We start from the raw sequence: 19,254 nt of genomic DNA, 5'->3' as shown, positions 1-19,254 counted from the left end.
CATATCTCGAGAAGACTGAGGAAATACAGCAGCAAATACGTAAGCATGAAAGCAAGTCTCTAAGTTTGAAATAATTATAGGAAAAAGTTAGTTCGAGCATCAGCAGGACATCAACGGCAAAATTACTGTCAAAGAGCAGAGCTACCCAAGGTTGAGCCAAACTCAGCAAAATCACCTGACACTTGTACTCCCTCTTATAGAAATGGTATGCTTAACTAACAGCAATTACAGGGGGAAAACTGATACCTGAATTGCATTATTACGTTTGAAATGATCCTGAATAAACACGGAAAGAAAAAAAGGTGAACAAGAGACAGAAAGGTCTTCAGCAATACAACAGAACATAAGTGCAACAGACATATCAGAAAAGGCACTTCAGAAAATTAGATGGTGATGTCATCATAGCAGAGAAGGTGAAACCTCCATAAAAGTTCCCTTCGCATGCAGCTCTAGGATATGAAAAGATGGGCATTCCTACCTTTTGACAATGATTAATACTTCTACAAAAAGCAGCCTAACAAACAGTATTCCAAAACCTCTACAGGAAAGACATCGCCTTTAGTACAGAACTAATCTTCTTGAAATATTATTAAAAATCTACCTTTTATTTAAAATTACTATTCTCAAAAAAGTTGAAATACTAAAGTCTAAAACTGTAAAAATTACTTAAACTCCTCCTGTTCACATTCAAGCAGTACTCACTTGTTGAGGTTTCAAGGAAATGATCATTACTAATCTGATAGAAGTTATGGGCTAAGCAGAACTGAAATGTAGCACACTCATCAATAAGCAGATGCACAAAAGCATCATCTCTCTCACAGCCTATTCTACGGCTACGACAGCCCATACAGAAGCTGAAAAAAATTTACTAGGGAGCAAAAAGAAAAAAACACATTTAATTTATCTTCCAATTTCTTAATATAAATAATATGCTGAAGAATGATACATACTGGTTCTAAAACTCTCAGTACAGTTTAAACAGAGTCTGTGAGTGTCATCTGTTTCTCCTTCTTTTATTACATTTTCCCATTATTTAATATAAAACTTAATTTTAACTGCGAATACTTGTTATTATGGTTTTTATAATAACCAGGCACATTGAAAATAGACATAAATAATACAAATAATTGAAGTGATGATTCCTACAATTTAAGAGAGTTCCAGTTTCCACCCCAAGCATAGCTTGAATGAGTCACTATTAAAACTAAACCATCCAGGAAATAATGCAGCTCCTGTCATACTGCAGTTTTAATAAGTCAAAATTTAAACAAAAATCAACTCCACTAATCACAGAATCATAGAATGGCCTGGGTTGAAAAGGACCACAATGATCATCTAGTTTCAATCCACCTGCTAATACAGAAATATACTTTATAGAGAGAGAGATATATAGATATAGATATACACACATACACAGGTGTGCTTTTTCTTCACTAGAAGCAGCATAAGCAGTGTGTAAAGACTTCTGCTGCTTATCAGCATGCTGAACATCATTTAGACGACAGCACTGGAAACAACACGTAAGTATACAGTAAAAAAAATAATAAATTTTAAACTGATTGATTAAACAAAGGTTTCCTGCTTCCAACTTTTAAGTAAAAATGATTTAAATCAATTCACCCTCTTCAACAGCTGCAAATTAAAACACTGTTCAATTATGCAAACTCTGGAAACAAAAAGAGAAGGAATTGACAGGAGACTGGCTGACCACTCACTTAAGAGACAGAAGTACAAGAAGGTTAAATGGCTGGAAGCCAAATATATGGATGAATTCATGGTACAACTAAAGCACAAAGGTTATGGCAATTATAAATACCTGGAGCTGCTTACTGAAGAACAGAGGTGATTCTTCATTGCATTACATCCTCTTCATTATGATCACATATTCATAAATGCTCCAACTCTAGCAAAGTACATTGGCTTAATGCAAGTCTAGGTGACGTTCTCTTGATGACTCAATTCAAATCGAATTAGCTTATTGAGACAGTCTTATCTGATCTTCAAAATACCAAATCTACAACCTGACCCCACAGAACCATAGGATACCCTGAGCTGGAAGGGATCCAAAGGATCATGGAATCCTACTCCTGACTACGCACGAGACTACTCAAAATTCCACCTGAATGTCTGTGAGCATTGTCCAAAATACTCCTTGAATTCCCACAGCTCGGTGCCTTGACCACTGCCCTGGGTAGGCCGTTCAGTGCCCAACACCCTCTAGTACAGACCCTGTCCCTCGCCCCCACCTGCCCCTCCCCTGGCACAGCTCCATGCCGTTCCCTCGGGCCCTGTCGCTGTTACACAGAGCAGAGCTCAGCGCTGCCCCTCTGCTCCCTGCAAGGAGCTGCAGCTGCCATCAGGCCTCCCCCTCAGCTCCTCTGCTCTGAGCTGCACAAACTCAGAGACCTCAGCCACTCCTCATACAGTTCCACTCCAGACCCTTCATCTCCTTTGGAGCCCTCCTTTGGACACTGATAGTTCTATGTCCTTCTTACACTGTGGCACCCAGCCCTGCCCCCAGTGCAGGAGGTGAGGCCGCACAGCACATAGCAGAGCAGGTCAGCCCCTCCCCCGGGCCAGGTGCCAGCACTGGGCCTGCTGCTTCCCTTGGGGCTGCCAGGTTACACTGCTGATTCACAGATTGTCATCAACCTGATCCCCAGATCCCCCTCTGTAAAGCTGCTCACCAGCCCCTCTCCTCAAACCCGCACCCAGTGCAGAACCTGGCAGTTGCTCTTTTTATGCAGCTGGCAATTGTCCAGCCCTCCTATTTGTCATCCTCCTAGTGAAGTCTCTCTACTACCAAGGCAATCACACGTATTCCCACAAATAGTGGGAACAGTATGGCTTCAAGTTCAGTCCCCAAATCATTGATTAAAGGTAACTGGCCCTAAAACTGAGTGGAATCCTACGAGTGACTGGCAGTCATCCTGGCGTAAAACTATTTTATTGCAACCCTTTGAGCCCAACTTGCCTGCCAACTGTTCACCCACTGTGTTATGTGTTTGTCTGGCTTTATGTTGACATTTTGTCCTAAAGAATTCTGCAAGAAACAGCACCAAAAACTTTGCTGAAATTAAAAAAGATTACATCAACAGCTTTCCTTATTCCAAGGTGAGTAACCTTGTCATAAAAAGAAGATCACATTCACTGTACAGGACTTCTCCTCGTGAATCCTGACCTATACGTTGTCTTTCAGGTGTTTACTTGTTAACTTCCAGAATAACCTCCATATTCTACCAGGTACCAAAGTGAGGCTGATCAGCCTTTTCTTCCCCCTTCTCACCCCACCAAGTCCTTCTGAAGGAATGAACATGAAATTCAGCCTCACTTCTTAATTAACAACTTAAACATAGGCTTTAAAGTCTTTTTCACTAAATCATCACAGATCTAAAAATATATATTTACACACCTCTGTATTGGGGTTATGCGACAGGACCTTTAACTTAGGACACAGGGAATTAAATCCCACACTCAAAGCTGGGCTTCACATTGAGACAGAAGAGCACCATACAAAGAGAGAGGAATACCCATGCCAGAAAGAACAACGGTAGTCTTATAGGAACAAAGCCTAGAAATATACCTAAACCCCAAGTAAAGAGTTCATTTCTAAGCTCAGTGCCTCCAGATGGGTCTCCAAAGTCATCAGTCATTCTATAAAGTGAAAGAATGAACCAAATTTAACAGTTACAAATGAATGCAAGCCTGTTTATCCAGACAGAATTTCCTTACCAGCCTTCAGTACTTACACACTGGTCAGGTTTGGCTTCACTTTTTCTGTGGCATTCAGTGCTGTTAAGATGCTTTCAGAACATAACTCTTGTACTTCACACAGTTGCCAATCCTCAAACTCCACAAAAGCTTACTCATTCAACTTTGAAACCCAAAGTCTGTCATGTCTGACAGGAATTAAAGTTTTAGATGGTATCAAATGATTGCCACGGTACACGTCTTACTTCTTCAGAAATTACTTTTACAGACTCATTTATACAGATAAAAGTTCTCAGTTTTGCTGAATTAATTGTAACACTGTATAACATACGGAGAACATTTCAACAGACAGTACTTCTGTATTTCTAATTTTTAGCTAATTTTATGTTGTTATTTATAGTATTGCAGTAATATACTATGGTATCTTAATATCTAGCTCAACTTCTAGCAACAACATCCACCACCACAACAAACACAACCCAAGACAAGTTTTATTGGTCTGCGGGTTGAGGTATACAAAGGAGTACAAGTAGAAAACAGTACTTTTCACCTGAAGAAGTGCAGGTAAACACAAGAGGTAGAAGCAGCAACAGCTAAGTACACAGTGAGAAGAACTGATGGATGTGAAGGAGCTAATTCTGATTGTAGTCAACTTAATCACAGAAAGAAAACATCCTGCCTTTATTTTCAAGTCTTGTTTTTTCCAGAAGAGGGAAAATTAGGAACATTAGGACATTAGGAAGTATTTCTCTGGACATTAGGAAGTATTTCTTCTCAGAAAGGGTAGTCAGGCATTGGAATGCACTGCCGAGGGAGGTGGTAGAGTCACTGACCATGGGAGTGTTCAAGAAACGTTTGGATGTTGCGTTGAGGAATATGGTTTAGCTGGGAAGTATTGGTAATGGTTGGACTAGATGATCTTCTAGGTCTTTTCCAACCTGAATAATTCTGTGATTCTGTGATTGTGTGAAAAGATGAGTTAATAAAAGCTGAAGACACAAGGAACTGTGGCCACACTTGACAGGGATGTGAAAGTACAAGCCTTTCTCACTTCTGCTGGTGGACTTGAGGTCATGCCCACAAAATGACTTGGGCACCAAACAGTTAAGTTCCTGGTTCTTTTCCCCACTGAAGAAAACCAAGGCCTGGTTAAGGGTGCCTGCTCTCACAGCGCATGGTGTTAGTGCAGAGACCACACAAAAAACAACAGCACACAGAGCATGGAATCTCCCTGTCTCACCACCAGTAAATCCCACAGCGACAGGAATGTTTTCCCAAGGATTTAAGCTGATCAGTGCAGGTCACCTCTCACTTGTTTTTAAACAAGAACAGTGCGCACACTTATGTGCAAGCTAATCACCTTAGACTTTCTCTGTGGTCATTCAATGAGAAACTATTTTTTTTTAAACCTTAAGAACACTTGTGGTACTGTGACTTCAACCACTGCAGGAAGGATGAGCAAAGCTCTTCTTTTAAGGCAAGGAATGAGTTTTATTCAGACTATCCACCAGAACTGTCTTGCACAAGTGCCTTCAACTACTATGCATAGATGAGAGACTCCCACCACTGCCCCTGCCTACATGCTCTTTACAATCGCAATGAAAAAGAAATACTGCCTTCTTAAATCCTGCAGCACACAGAAACTAAAAGAGAGCACATCTCCAGCAAGCATAAAATAAATCTATCCCGAGTATGGGCTGGGATGTGGAAAAAAATAAAATAACAAATGTTCCAAATCTAATATTGTTCTCCAGCCTGTCCCGTGCTTGTATTTGTTTCATGTAACCACTGATCTTCTCAAAACACAAGGCCCAGAACTACTGATAGATATTCTTCAAATATACATCAAAGACATTTTTTAGCAAAATGTTGATTTAGCTGAGTAAAGACCTGGAAAGTAAAACTGAAAACGGCAATACTTTCTGAATTAGCAGCCTCCAAATCTAAGTGCCAACTAGATTGGGTCTGCATGCCCCTCCATGTCAGAAGGGAAGAAAACCCAACATTACGACTCACTTTGTTAACTTTTTCCTTTCAAAGTTCTGCAAGGCCCCACCTATGCAAAAGATTTAATTAACTAGATAGAAACGGTGAAAAATTAAGTTGTCTTGTAACTTACTGATGTACAGGGACTGAAAAGGAATGATTTTCCCAACTTCTGTTTTCAGGGTTTTTTCCTAAGAAAACGTTTTCATTTCCCACTTAACCCAAATTTTCTTGCAACTACAAGATTCCATGAAAAAGAAACTGGAATGGCTCCAACTACTGTCCAACACTTAAAAAGATTTTAAAGCATCATCAATCATAGTTCTTTACATGCTCTCCTACAGCACTGCCAACTCTTACTCCAAAACTATTCCAAACTGTTTTATGCCAGCATAGCACACTCAAAATAAAGACTGTCTACATTACTGTAAGTCCTGCTCAGATTTGTGTCAAGTGTCACTGCATAATGCAGTCACCTTCCTTCTTGCTTAGGAAAAACCAGCAACTACTGTGACTAATTCTAGCAAGGATGACCACTGTCACACCCGCACTGAAAAGTATCCTGATTTAGCACATCATCTAAAAATGCCAGTGTATTGGTTTTAAATGTACAGATGGAAACAAAATGTACAGAAGGTATACAAGTGAATAAGTAAAGGAAAAACTCACCAATGGTGGTGCCTTGACTGAAGCAGCTGAGGCAGTCCTCCCTGGTGAGCGATCTCCAAGAGATACTGCTCCAGTGGGAGTCAGCCCTTAAATGAGGTCTCGGAGGGGATGGAGTCAAGCTCCACCCCTCCCGGGAGCACAGCTACATCACTCTCACCTGTGCTCCCACAGCTGACCCCATACTTGCCTCAGCTGATTAATCAGAGGTTCAGGCTGTGATTACCAATCTCCCATACAGCCAGTAACCAGTAATTCACATTATCCAACAACCAGTTCATTTTGATGCAACAAACTTCTAATGCTAGACCATTCTATTTAACAATCATCTCAGCTGAAGTTCTCGGTGTCTGCTTCCGCAAACTTTGATATCAAAGCATTCAAGAATACATCAGGTATTTCTGACTATATTGGTAAAGGAAAAAGTCTAAAGAACAATTCAGAATGTTTTCATTTGGAATGATTCTCCCTCAGAGATCCACAAAAAGACATTAATACTTTGCTAACGGAAAACTCTGGGGTTAGAGAATCACCTTTTCCTGTGCCACAGCCACTCCGCTACAAGGCTGAACACCATTACCCAAGTTACAGTCCACACATGCTCAGGTAGGCTTCCAGAGACTTGCTGGCAAGGCATCCAACTCTGCTAACAGGCCCTGAGCACTCCTCCTGATGGCCCCAGTTCTTTGCAGACCAGTTGCAGTGACCCAGCCTGAGGGCATCACTGTGATTCCTGCACTGCAGACAGGGATCTGAGCCCCTAGGAAACAGATACAATCTCACTGTCACCAATGGGCTTTTTGGCCAAGGCAGAGAAAAAGAAACCATCCTTAGACAGCAGGAGAACTAGTGTTAGCATTCATAACCTTGTGCTCTTTGCAGCACTGACCACTGGATGAAGCCCACACTAATTAGAAATGGGTTCATTGCTTGTCACCTTACAGAGAGATAACAAAGCAGTTATCCTAATGCGACGTCTGACAAAGCTGAGACCAGAGCTCAGGTCTCCAACACGATAGGTCTGATTAATTATCCCCTTTGCTGCGCTGATGTCCAAGGTCATGCATTTGATTGTTCTGTGTTTAAACAAAGACAGCACGTTCACCCCACAGCCAGGAACAAAGCTGGGGATTTCTGAGTCCCATCATTACTCTGCTATGTAGCAAATACTGTGCCAGCCATTAGCAAAAAGCATACTTCATTCCTCTTCTAAGGGCTGGTTCACGCAGAGGACAAAAGCTTGCTACTGCTTACCAGACGTGCCTTAACCCAAGTGATGCTGGTTTGTGCTGCAACTCCAAAGCCCATCAACACAAGCCTACCAGCAACCTACAGAAGAATAAACACAGCAAGGAAATGTCTTTCTTGTGCTCCAGAGGGGGAATAAGGTATCTATGAATAAATAAACCAAGAGATTACAAAAATAAAAACCCAGACATTGTTAGAATTACATTCAGAGGAAACATCAAGCTACAGCGGTCTCGATAAACTTTATTCATTAGTCTTGAATCACGTGATTCCCTTGACTCTTACATATGCAGTTTTATTTCTGACATACCTTAGCTTTTGCATCCTTAACTGTGTGGTTTGTCAGTAGAGTTAAAAACAACAGTTACTACAGTCAGCAAGCCATCAGCAAGGCAAGTCCTACCCTTGCACCTGCAGATGAACAGACTCCTCTTGAGTGGAGCTGACATGCACAGCTGTGGAGATGTGCATGGTCAGTAGGTTGTATCAAGACTGGAGGGCAAGGGAGCTCCCTGAAGGGGAAGAAAAGCCAACACCTCAGGATCCAGCACTGGTTGTATTTTACACTATGAACTATTCAGAGACCACAGGCGCTGCTACAAGTGGTGGCCTGATACAGCTTCAGTCACCTCTACACTGTCACCCTGCAAAGAGGCAGTAAAGCAAGAGGACAGCTCCACTTAGATCAGCACCCAAGTTTACCCATGGGCCTGTGCTGTGCCACCTGCAGTCTTTGAAGACATTTCACACGAGACCATACATTCACTCCTGAGCCAAGTCGTACTGTGTATTTCAGTTGAACAACGCTGCAATGGCTCGTGCTATCACCTCTGCCAAAAAAGGCAGGAAATGAAAGAGAAATAGCTACATGAGCCAGGCACAGCCCTAACATCAAGATGCCTTCTCCAATTCAAATCACATTATTTTGCTATAGACACAAAAGAAAACAAACAAACAAAAAGAATCTATGCTATACTTTGACTGCAGTTTAGACTAAAGTCTAAATTACTCCTTCTGAAAAATACCAAGAAGTATCACGCTGAAAGTAAGAAAGGAAAACACACACCAGCTCAACGTTATATACAGCACAGATCTACTCACTTCTTGGCAAAGCCACATTGATTTCTTTTCTTCCTTCTGTCTCACAGTGTTTGTTTTGTTTTTGAAGAGCTCCCTGCCACCAAACAATAAACAGAACTGATTAAAGAACTGCCGTCTTATCTTTGCATTATAGTTATTGCTTGGGACCAAAAGCAAAAGCACAGATTCAAAGCCAGCTTCAACCAATCACACCAAACCTCAATGAAGTATGAGAAAGTTCACACCTTTTGGGGCTCTAACTCTTAACAGCACCAGCGCAGTTCTATTACAAACCAAAAGAGACCACACAACTTTCCTTATAGGTCCAATTCTACCCACTAGTTCAATTGGGCTACACACACATAGTCGGCCTCATCAGTGCTCTAGTCAACTTTGTCTACAGAGCTGTAAGCCCAGACAGAAACTACCCCAGCAAAACATAACCTGCAAATGTAGCTCTTGTTGCTCATTCATTTTCATGCTTAGGACTGACATAGAAACAACCCATTTAGCTGGTACAGGTCTGTCTGAAGTTCAACAGAGTAAGGTTACATATGGCTTTTGATTGGCAAACACTGTTAAGGTGTCTTCGGTGCTACAGCATAAAAGCATTTCACTTATCTAGCATGTATTTCATTAAAAAAAATAATCTTTTTCACTGCATAGGGAACATCATCACTTCATGCTTTCTCATTTGCACTCTGAAGATGCAAATATTTGTCTTATGGCACAGCTACACCACGCACATTAGTAAAGGAAAAGCTGCGCTTTGGCTGTTTAATACTTTTCTTAAACCTCACTTTGAACCATCATGCCTCTTCCTATGTTTTCTTGGTGGCTGAGGAAAGTGAGCATGCTTGCATGCGCAGCTCCTCCTCTGTGAAAAGCACACAGCTGCAGCTGTAGTAAACAACCACCAGTCAAGAGCTGAGAAGGTCAAAGTCTCAGTGCTGCATCCATCTCAGCTTTTCTAAAACTGAAATTTCCAGTTCAAGAAATTATTTATTTTGTTTCTCTTTGTATTTAAGTCAGGAAAGTGCTTCCATCCCTGGAGGCATTCAAGGCCAGGCTGGATATGGCTCCGGGCAGCCTGCTCTGGAGGTTGGTGACCCTGCACATAGCAGGGGGGTTGAAACCAGATGATCTCTGTGGTCCTTTTCAACCCAGGCCATTCTATGATTCTATGAAAAAGCAAACCACAACGATGTCCCAACACAATAAATCAAGGCAAATGGTTGGAAACCAAAAATGAAACATTTCAAGGAAAAAAAGAAAGAGTATTGTACCAGCATTAATACTATGAGATGGTGAATAAGTTTGTATATTCAACCTGAGTGGAACAAAGACCCGGTCAAAACCAATCTTGTACTGAGCAGATCTGTTACCCGCCACAAAGAACGTTCATGTCTTTAGGAAATGGGCAAGGAGGTCAGCCATCCTCAACAGCTCAGAGATGACCCAGCAGCCCCAAAGATGAAGGCTGTCACACCATAGCACTGGGAAGGTGAAGTCAGCAGGCACTGCCTACGCAGCACACGCCTTCCCTTTAGTTGATAAACTCTCCGGGTGGGTAGGCGCATACCCAAAAGCTCAACAACAGGATGCCTTTCTAAGTACTAAAACTCACACACTGAATTTCACAGGGCTTCAGCAACACTTAAGTGTGGTCAAGTGCACCTCAAACACCAGGAAGAGACTTTCTGCCAGAAAAGCGTGGTCTATATTTCTACTTAATTACAGGGGGGTTCAGTCATGCACTGCAGAGGTCCGCAAGCTCAAGAACAGAAGGAATATTCCTACCACTGGGGATTGCAGCCCAAGCCCTCTCCATGGCACAAGAGCTAGTTTGACGCTGCAGTATCCCAATCTCACTTCAGAAGTGAAGCTCAGTTTGCACTCGCACAGATCTGGCTAATCCCAGCAGGCAGAGGTTATTAGCCAGTCCTGCAATCATCTTAAAAGTTCATTTTTAAAAGTTGCTACAGATTTTCTTCTGGCCTCCTTTGGGCTCTCAGACGCCTTTTCAGCAAAGGTCTTTTCTAGAGGAACAACGAGTAGGCAGCCTGGAAATACTACTACAAGGAAGTACTGCTGAAGAGTAAAATAGAAATTAAAACAAAAATCACCCTCATCTCCCATTCCCCTTCTTCACACATCCGATACCACTTCATTAGCAGCAGCAGAAACCAAAGAGCACCTCCCAAATCCCCAACTCCCTCCAGCACGCAACCCAATCATTCCTCAAATGCCCCGCAACGCTTCTCCCTGCAGCCAAACACTGGCGGATGGCAGGGAAAAGATGATTTCTTCCACAGCCCCTTTTAAATGCTAGGCACCGCTCCACGGATTGGGAGGCTAGAATAAGGAAAAAGGGAGAAAAAAAAAACAAAAACAAAAAACAACAAAAATAAACCGACCACCTCGTCCTCCGGCCACCCCCACCGCCTGGTTCCAGAGATACGGGGGGGGCGGGGTGCGGGAGCAGCCCGGGCACTGCGGCCGGCGGCACGGTGATGTCATCCGCCAGGCTCAGCCCGGGGACCCGCAGCGGCCGCCGCCGACCGACGGAGCCGGGGGCGGTCGGAGCGAGGGGAGGGGGGGGGGGGCCGCGGCGTTCCGTTCGCAGCGCGGCAGAGGGCTCGCCTGTACCTCCCGGTGGGCGACCCGGCGGCTTCCAGGCGGTGTTCGCGAGTTGATTACGTCCCGTTAGAAAGGTATTTCCGGGCACCCCCGCAGGAGCACCGCGCAGGAGCCCGGCGGCGCGGTGCGCGCAGCCTGACATCATGCACAGAGCGCTGCCCGTGCCCCCCCCCTCCCTTCTCCACCGGCCCCGATCCCGCACGGAGCGCTCCGCCGCTCCCTCACGTTCGGGAGTTGGAGCTCCAGAAAATGGAGCCCGGTGCCCGCGCTACAGAGCAGCCCTGGGAAGTTGCCACGGTCGCTACCTGCCGGGGCTGGGCAGGATGGGGACGAAGGGGAAAAACGAAGAGAATGCCATTTATCCTACGATTATGTGGGGGAGGAAATGGTTTACTTACTTACCCGGGAGATCGGAACGGGGGGCTGCCGAAGGCTGTCATAAGCCGCGGTGTGGGGGGAGCGAACTTATCCCCGGCACCACGCACGGACCGAGGCGCTCTGACCCCGGGAGGCACAAACACATCCACTCCTATTCACAGCGCTGACAGCCGCCGGCACAGCCCCGAGCACAGCGAGTGCCGCGGCCCCGCCGAGGGCGGACGGAAGGCAACGTACCTCCGCCGCACGGCTCCCCCGGGCCGGCCCGGGCACAGCCACGGGCACGCGGCGCCCCGCGGCACACAACGACAACGCAAACGCGCGGGGCCGCCGCGGCTGACAGCGTCGGAGGGACGAGGGATGTACGCCGACAGGGTCACACCGCCGCTCCCCCCTCTCTCGCCGGCCGGGCGGGGGCAGCGCCCGGACCCCACGGCCGCCCCGGGCGGAGGTCAACGGTCGGGGAGGGGCGGCACCAACGGCCCCGCGCTGCCCCTCGGCCGCCCCCCGCAGCGGCCTCAGAGGGAAAGTTGGGGAAAGTTCGGGCGCGCGGACCCCCGGCCCGGCCGCAGCCCCGGCCCCGCGCGGAGCCCCATCACTCCCTCCTGCTTTTGGTCGAGTTGTTTGGGTTTTTCTTTTTTTTCTTAATTATTTCACTTCATCTCGGCGCTGACCGGGACAGCCGAAAGCCAAAATAACGCCGACGTTACGTTTATTCCGGTAAGAAACGGAACGGGCACAGACCTGAGCGGAGCCGCAGAGCCGGAGCGCCGCTTCCTCCCCCCCCGGCGCGGTGTCCCCGCGCCGCCCGGCCCGGCCCCCTCCGCCAGGGCAGCGCCCCCCGCCCGCAGCTCGCCGCCGTCCCCAGGAAATGAATGGGGGCACCCCGGGGAAGAGCGGCGCTCGCCGCCGACTTACCCGCGTCACATGATGAGCCGCGGGCAGGGTGGGCCGGGGGGTGGAGGCTCCCGGCGCCGCCTCAGCCGCGCCCGCGCCACAACACCGCGCAGCGCCGCGGCCGTAGCCCCGCGCGGGGCAGCCGAGCCGCTCCGCTCCGCTCAGACAAAGGCGCCGCGCCGGTCCCCTCTCGCCTCGGCGGGCGCCGGTATCCTCGCTGGCACGCCGAGCGCCCCCACCGGCCGCCGGGCGGGGAGGGAGGAGGGAGGAGAGGGAGGGGCCGCGCCTCCGCCCCGCAGCCGCCCCGGGGCTCGGTGCGCCGCCCGCCCCCGGGGTGGAGACGGGAACGCCCGGCCCGGGGGGAGGGGCCGCCGGCGGGGCCCGGGCTGGGGGCGCGCACGGCGCGGCGGGCGTCGTGGGGAGGGGGGCGCCGAGGGGATGCCCGGGGAGGGAGCCCCGCGGGGCGGTGGGGGAGGGAGGGGACGCGGGGCGCCGTGGGGGAGCCCGGGCGGCGGCCCTTCCCCGCCTCCTACAGGGTGGCCGCCGGGCCGGGGCGGACCCGAGGAGGGAACGGTGGGCGGGGGCCCCGTCCTTGGGGTGGGGGTGCGGGCGGTCACCTGGCAGGGGTGGGCGCAGAGCTGTGCCGACCTCCCGTTGTGATTTTTTACTTAAATAAACACACAGCAGGTTGCGAGAACTCTTTGAGGGCTGCTTGTCGATTTGTTTGGCGCTTTTTTGTTGTTGTTGTTTTTTCTTTCTGTAGGGAGGTGGGTGCGGAGGGGCAGGGTCACGCCTCTGCAAACCGAGAACTTCCTATATGGGAAGGGTTTCACACGGAGGGATTGCGGGTACCGAGGTTGGGCTCTCGTGGCAGCACAAATAGAGGCACCCGACATCCTGAAATTAGTGAGAGTCGTTATAGCATGGCTGCTCTGAAAGCGTTACTTTAAAGCGCTTTGGAAACAAAAACGTGAATCCTAAGATTTGGTGTCTAAACTTTGAGAAGCAAATGCCTGTTTTCGTCTTCAGAGTATGCACACTAAGGTGCAGGTCGCTCCGAAAGTAATGCCTCCTATTTATTTCCACGGAAATTCAACCAATACAAAGAACACAAAACTGTTAGACTGAGCAAATTCTCAGCTATGAAGCACAATGGTAACAACCATTACCTGTGCATTTTCACCAGTGATGAAGAAGAGTCTGTGCTCTCCACAAGCAGACGTGACCTACTGTCACTGGCCGGACTGCTGACCCACACCACCCACTGCCTCACAGTGCTCACATCCGCTGTTTGGTCTCCATCAGTGTTCAGCAAGCATCAGTGAATATCAGTGGGTGCCATTTTTTCCACATGGAGGAATTCAGTGACATACCTTTGCTTCACCTGCACTCCCATATCCGATGCCGTTCTGTCAGACTGCCCTTCTGTTACCATCTGTCACACAGCAACAACATGTAATGGAATACTGATAGGAAGGTTCAACCTCTACCCCCATACCACCAGCATCCACCTCTGACGTCGTGGGCCAACATAATGAAATGGGAGGCGTTACTTTTGGAGTGGCCCTCATCCATGTTTATACAGTGAGACATTTTGGTGGAAGCGTGCTGGCCCACGTGTACGTGGTGCCCAAGCCCTGCAGCCAGCCCACTGGCCTTTGCTCATTGCAGAGCTGATGTGTCTGTTCCCCACCTTCTCCCTCAGGCAACAGGAGCCTGAGGGAAAAACGACAGTGCCCATGTGTGGTGTGCGGGTGTCCCCATAGGCAGTGACCAACCCTGGCTGCTGGTGTGCCCCTTGACACAGGAGCCTTCAGCATAAGGAGGCCAGGAAACCTTCTCAGGTTCTGCTGCCATGTTGGTCCCTGGCCTGCTCTCCGGTCAGAGAGTGTAGAAAACAGAACGTTTGCAATAAGGCCTCAATGCCTATCCCCCTCACATTTAAATCCCAGTCCGTAACCTCTCAGACCTTCATAGCAATTGGTTGGTGAGTAAAGCACAACAGGAGTCACTCTCTGGCTGTGAGGTTGGCCTGCCACGCAACCATGTTCATTACAGCCCATAGGGTGTGTGTATTTACACAGACAGCCAGGCCAGGCCCAGGTAAATAACTACTGCTGAATGTTGTGACTTTCAGTACATACAAACGAATGCTTGCTGCTCTACCCGGTACTTACACAGCAAGTCTGAGGAACCAGAACCACCATCTGTTCCTTTAACCTGAAATGTAGCCATCTACTCCTTGATGTGTTCTGCCCTTACCATGAATGGCACTTGGCCTCCTCTGAGCATGAGCGTTGTGGGTAAAGCAAGCCTCTTGCTCTTCGTCCGTGTGTGTTATCTCTGCTTCCACAAGGTTAAAAAAGGCAGAATAGCAAATAAGAAATGCTAAAACAGACAGAAACAGAAGTCCACCTCGCGCTGTATATAAATGCATCTCTGCAAGCCATAAAGGAGATTAGGTGTGATTTGCTATTATTTTGTCTCTGGTGTAATCTTTTCCTTTGGAGAAGAAGGAGCGCTCAGTTAAAATACAGTCTAATGACCCAAACAGCAGATTTATTGTTACTTCACACATACTGCCAGCTCCAAAAACTCACCAGAGATTAGGAATGTGATGCCTTCATTTTCAGAAGATTTAACCCAAGTCAAAAGTTAACACTGTAGCATCATGTTTTAAAAGATAAAACATGCAATCCTGCAGGAAGTAGGCTACTACAGAACTCTACTGAAAATGTTACCTGGGCAGATTTATAGGTTATATTCAGATTTATCAATAAAAACGCAAGTATTAGCGCTTGGAATGGGGAGCAATGATTTCCCAGCCTTGAGTGTTCTGCAGAGAAAAACTAGGTTTTACCTACAGAGGTTAAAGGATTAATGAATACTTGGCACATGAAAAATGAATAGCGGTAGCAGGAAGAAGATTGCATGTAGACGGTGTGATAAGGCGTGTAGCAGGGAAACATCGCGTTACACACGTCGCTGTGCCCTGAGAGGCAGACGGAGCTCATTTCCATTCAATCCCAGATAAAATATTTAAAAACGTCAATATATATTTTATCACACTTAAGAAATATTTTATTCGTTTATCTAATATCTCTAAGGAAATCATCTAGAAGAGGGGCTGCTGATAGAAAGGTGTTCTCTGTGAGCTTCGCGGTGTGCTATGCTGGCTGTTTACATGGTCTGCTGCTTGCTATTACCCATATGCATGAATTTGCGGGCCAGTACCTAGAGCTAAAGTGTGTAGCTACACTCATAGGAGAAATGTGTTACGTGATTATATATCAATAGATTGATATAGAAACAGGGATATTACACATTAGTATTTGATATATAACACAGATTTATAGAGAAATGTAGTTCTCAATCACATACTTTTATGGAAAAGCTGTCCTACTAAATCACCATCTTGGCTCGCTCCACATACCTGAACCCTCTGTTTCTAGTCTTGTGCAGCTTACCAAAGCTGAGCACGCACCATCTATTTGGAAGTGTCCTGGCTTAAATGTTTAACACAGAAGTGCTTTGAAGGCATGCAGTATTTCTACAAATTTCTCATTTCCTTTCTTTGTCTTTTTCTTCTCAGAAGAATTTTAATTTTCTGTTCATCAGTGGGATTTCTTCAGAAGCCTTTTTTGTTTTTTTTCCCAAAACTAGAATAATTGATTTGGAAACATCTTTTCTTTTTTAGATGTCTTGCTATAATCGATTCTAAAAACAGAAACACGTGATTTCAGAAGCCAGGAGAACAAATCAGCCAGTGGAACATTTTTGGTGATCGCGGACCTGACAGTTGTGTATGTGAGAGGTTTTTCCAGTATCCTTTTCCTGGTCTGCCATGTTGCAAACCAGTACTACACACTTGCAACTTCACTCTTACAACCCCGAATGGCTATTTTCAGTCTTCCTGTAGATGTTTTTCCTTTAACGGAGCTTTCTAAATCTAATCAAAAGCAAAGTCCTATAAAATCTCTATGTTCTGTCCCTCAGCCTCTCACCACTCCTAGGTCTGTCCTCCATGGATACAGATTTCTTCATTATTTTTCCCCAGTAGCAGTTGTCCTATTTGCATTTCATCTTAGATTCTAATCCATCAAAAAGTCAAGTAAATAATATTCTTGGAAGTTTAGCAACTTATACTTTCACCTTTGTCTTATTGTTGTTGTTTGGTTTTGGTTCAGTAATAAAAATGAATCAGTCGTTTTCCAAGGTGGGGAAATGGGGAATGGCATCACCAGCAGAGAGCACACTGGAACCTCAGAACAAAAGAAAACAGAAAATCAATAGCATATTTTAACAATACAAGCCTGAAATAAATAAAGATACACCTGAAATAAATCAGTAATGTGCTGAGGTTTGAACTGCTTTGTCATTTAAATTAACACCAGTTATAAAAATGCATACGTTCTTAAGTTTCCTATTGCTTCTTCCATTTCAGCTTGTATCTAATTTTCTTATTCAAATATCAAGTAAAGTTAAAAGAAAAAGAACTCAGTCTTATTATCCAAACCAAAAACTAAGTGCTTTTTTATTTGTGATGCGTGGCTAGGGGAAAAAAAGAAAAAAGAAAGAAAGAAAAAAAAGCGGTAACAAATGACATGATATATTTTAGAAGACAGATTGTGTTCATTTGCTGAACTTGGGGGAACCTTTGGGTTGACAGATAATCAATTCAAATACCTGCAGCTGAGGGATTGTGTTGCTAATTCCTTTCACAAGCCTTCCCCTTTGAATAAAGGCACGTGAATGTTTTTTGCCAAGGAACTGACCGCATCAGCAGATACAGCCTTTCTGATATGGCTCCTGTCTCACAACCCAGCCTGTGATCAGCTGCCAAGTACTTCCTCCGTTCTTTGCACACCCACATTGGTGTTAGGCTTAATGTGAATAAATTGTGCTTGCCCCTTTTTCTGAGAGCCACTATAAAGACTTAGATTGCAAACTTTTTGGAGTCAGGACATCAGCTTCTGTTTCTTTCAATCTAGTTATAAAGCATGGCGATATGTATGGCACTGTGCTGCCAAGCACTGGGGTATTTTAATAAGCTTCTAGGTGGCCACTAACCAAAGTGGTCTAGCTGAAACACAGAAGTGACAATGTGACCACGTTTCACACTGCTCACTGAAAACATCAACAGTGGTATTCCTCAGGTATGAAAATCAGAGCTTCATAATGTAGATGTCAGTGCTCTCCTGTACTTTGTACCAGCCAGTTGTTCATTCTTAGACTGACAATTAGGAAGTTGTTTCCTTCAGCCCACTCTCCTGAGTAAGCCTGATCACCTGGGTCAGGGCATAAATGGCAACTTTAGTGTACACAACATAGCCTCTCTTATATAATGAACGGTATAGCAGAGAATAGTTTGGCATCAGTGCGTAACAGAGGAAAATTATAATCTAATATAATAAGAGTATGTTTTTCTCCAGGGACAGAGATCAAAATATTCAATTTGCCAGATTTAGATTAGCAATGTTGCCAAGATACATATTCTAGGAAAGTGGGGCTGCATAGTGTTAGTGCTCTGCTCCCTTGATCTGAAAGCTGTGTGCGCTTTATATAACCTTGGATGTGAAAGTGCACTTTTTCTTTTTTTAAGTTGCTTTCTTTCAGCAAGAGCCATTGAAGGGTTGTGATCTTATTGAAGAGAATAGCTCCAGAATGGCAGGAGGGACAGTTTCTTATTTAGTGTAATCTAACACTGGCAAAAGTTAATAGGGAGAAAGAAGTCATCAATGAACAGATTCTGTGAAAGAAAATTCTGATATTTGCAGCTCTCTGGTGTTCAGTTAATACTTCTGTAAGGAAAACAAATGGAGAAAAGCACTCCCTGGCTGTAGGGAGCACATCAGTTCAAAGCCTAGGGATGGAATGAGCGGCTCTGGATTTTCCTTTCAAAACTATGTCAGCTGAATTTACGGACGTCAGATCACTCTGAGAAAACTTCTTACATCATTTTAAGCTTCATCTTTGATTCCACTGTCTCAGTTCAGTACACTGAATTATGCGTTGTTTGGTTGTTCAGGAGACAACAAAAAATGAGGGATCTCTTAAGCAGTGCTTTATAAAGAGAGGTGAATTCTTATATCAATGCTGGAGTGACTGCATCTCTTTTGGTAAGACAGCAACTTGTCATGCAACCATTTTTCCTCATATCTCACTCTGTGATGTGTTCTCTGTGGCTCCTGCTTATGTTGCACTCCACTGTTTCTCTGCAAAAGTGCTCATTTGTGATTTGTTCCCTGTGCACAGGTTTCAGGAGCTGTAGAGGAAGTCCTGCGCAGGGAGATGCAGAAGGGCAGTTTCAAAGTGGGAAGAAGTGCTGCAAAAGCGCTCGAGTTTTGTTCACGGTACTGAGAAGGGTTCTGCAGACAGGTTGGCAATAGAGCACATTCAGCTGGGTAGGTATGGCTCCAAACTCTTTGATTCTGTACTTTGTAAGCAGCTAAAACACCTGGGATGTCTTTGCTCGTATTATCTTAACGATCTTCTATGCTTTTCTTGTCAGGTGTGAGGTATAGCAAATATTTTCAGGAAGTTCTGTGGTTTGTTTCCAGTTGTTTTTAATTCAGCAAAGTTCTTTGTTCTCTGTGGAGGTATTAAATAAATTACAAGAAGACAAATCCCTGAGCAAATAAGCACTTA

At 45.6% G+C, this 19,254-nt stretch overlaps 1 protein-coding gene and 1 pseudogene across 7 annotated transcripts in view; both read right to left on the bottom strand.

The window, feature by feature from the left end:
• LOC140255050 (E3 ubiquitin-protein ligase TRAIP-like) overlaps positions 1 to 11,473 on the bottom strand; it is a 41,068-nt pseudogene extending 29,595 nt beyond the window's left edge.
• The window catches only part of KLF12 (KLF transcription factor 12), a 271,938-nt gene extending 259,095 nt beyond the window's left edge, over positions 1 to 12,843 (bottom strand). For 2 of the 7 annotated variants that reach the window (XM_072354294.1, XM_072354332.1), the window contains exon 1: positions 12,628 to 12,843. The gene's annotated coding sequence lies outside the window, so the exon portion shown is untranslated. Of the gene's footprint in view, positions 1 to 11,340; positions 11,521 to 11,733; positions 12,057 to 12,453; positions 12,508 to 12,627 lie in introns of those variants that run through there. The other 5 variants (XM_072354313.1, XM_072354304.1, XM_072354341.1 and 2 more) reach the window with 5 other exon arrangements.
• Positions 12,844 to 19,254: the final 6,411 nt, after the last annotated feature.

This window comes from Excalfactoria chinensis, chromosome 1, assembly GCF_039878825.1.
Source record: "Excalfactoria chinensis isolate bCotChi1 chromosome 1, bCotChi1.hap2, whole genome shotgun sequence".
Lineage (NCBI taxonomy): Eukaryota > Metazoa > Chordata > Aves > Galliformes > Phasianidae > Excalfactoria > Excalfactoria chinensis.
This window is presented reverse-complemented; position numbering and strand designations above follow the sequence as displayed.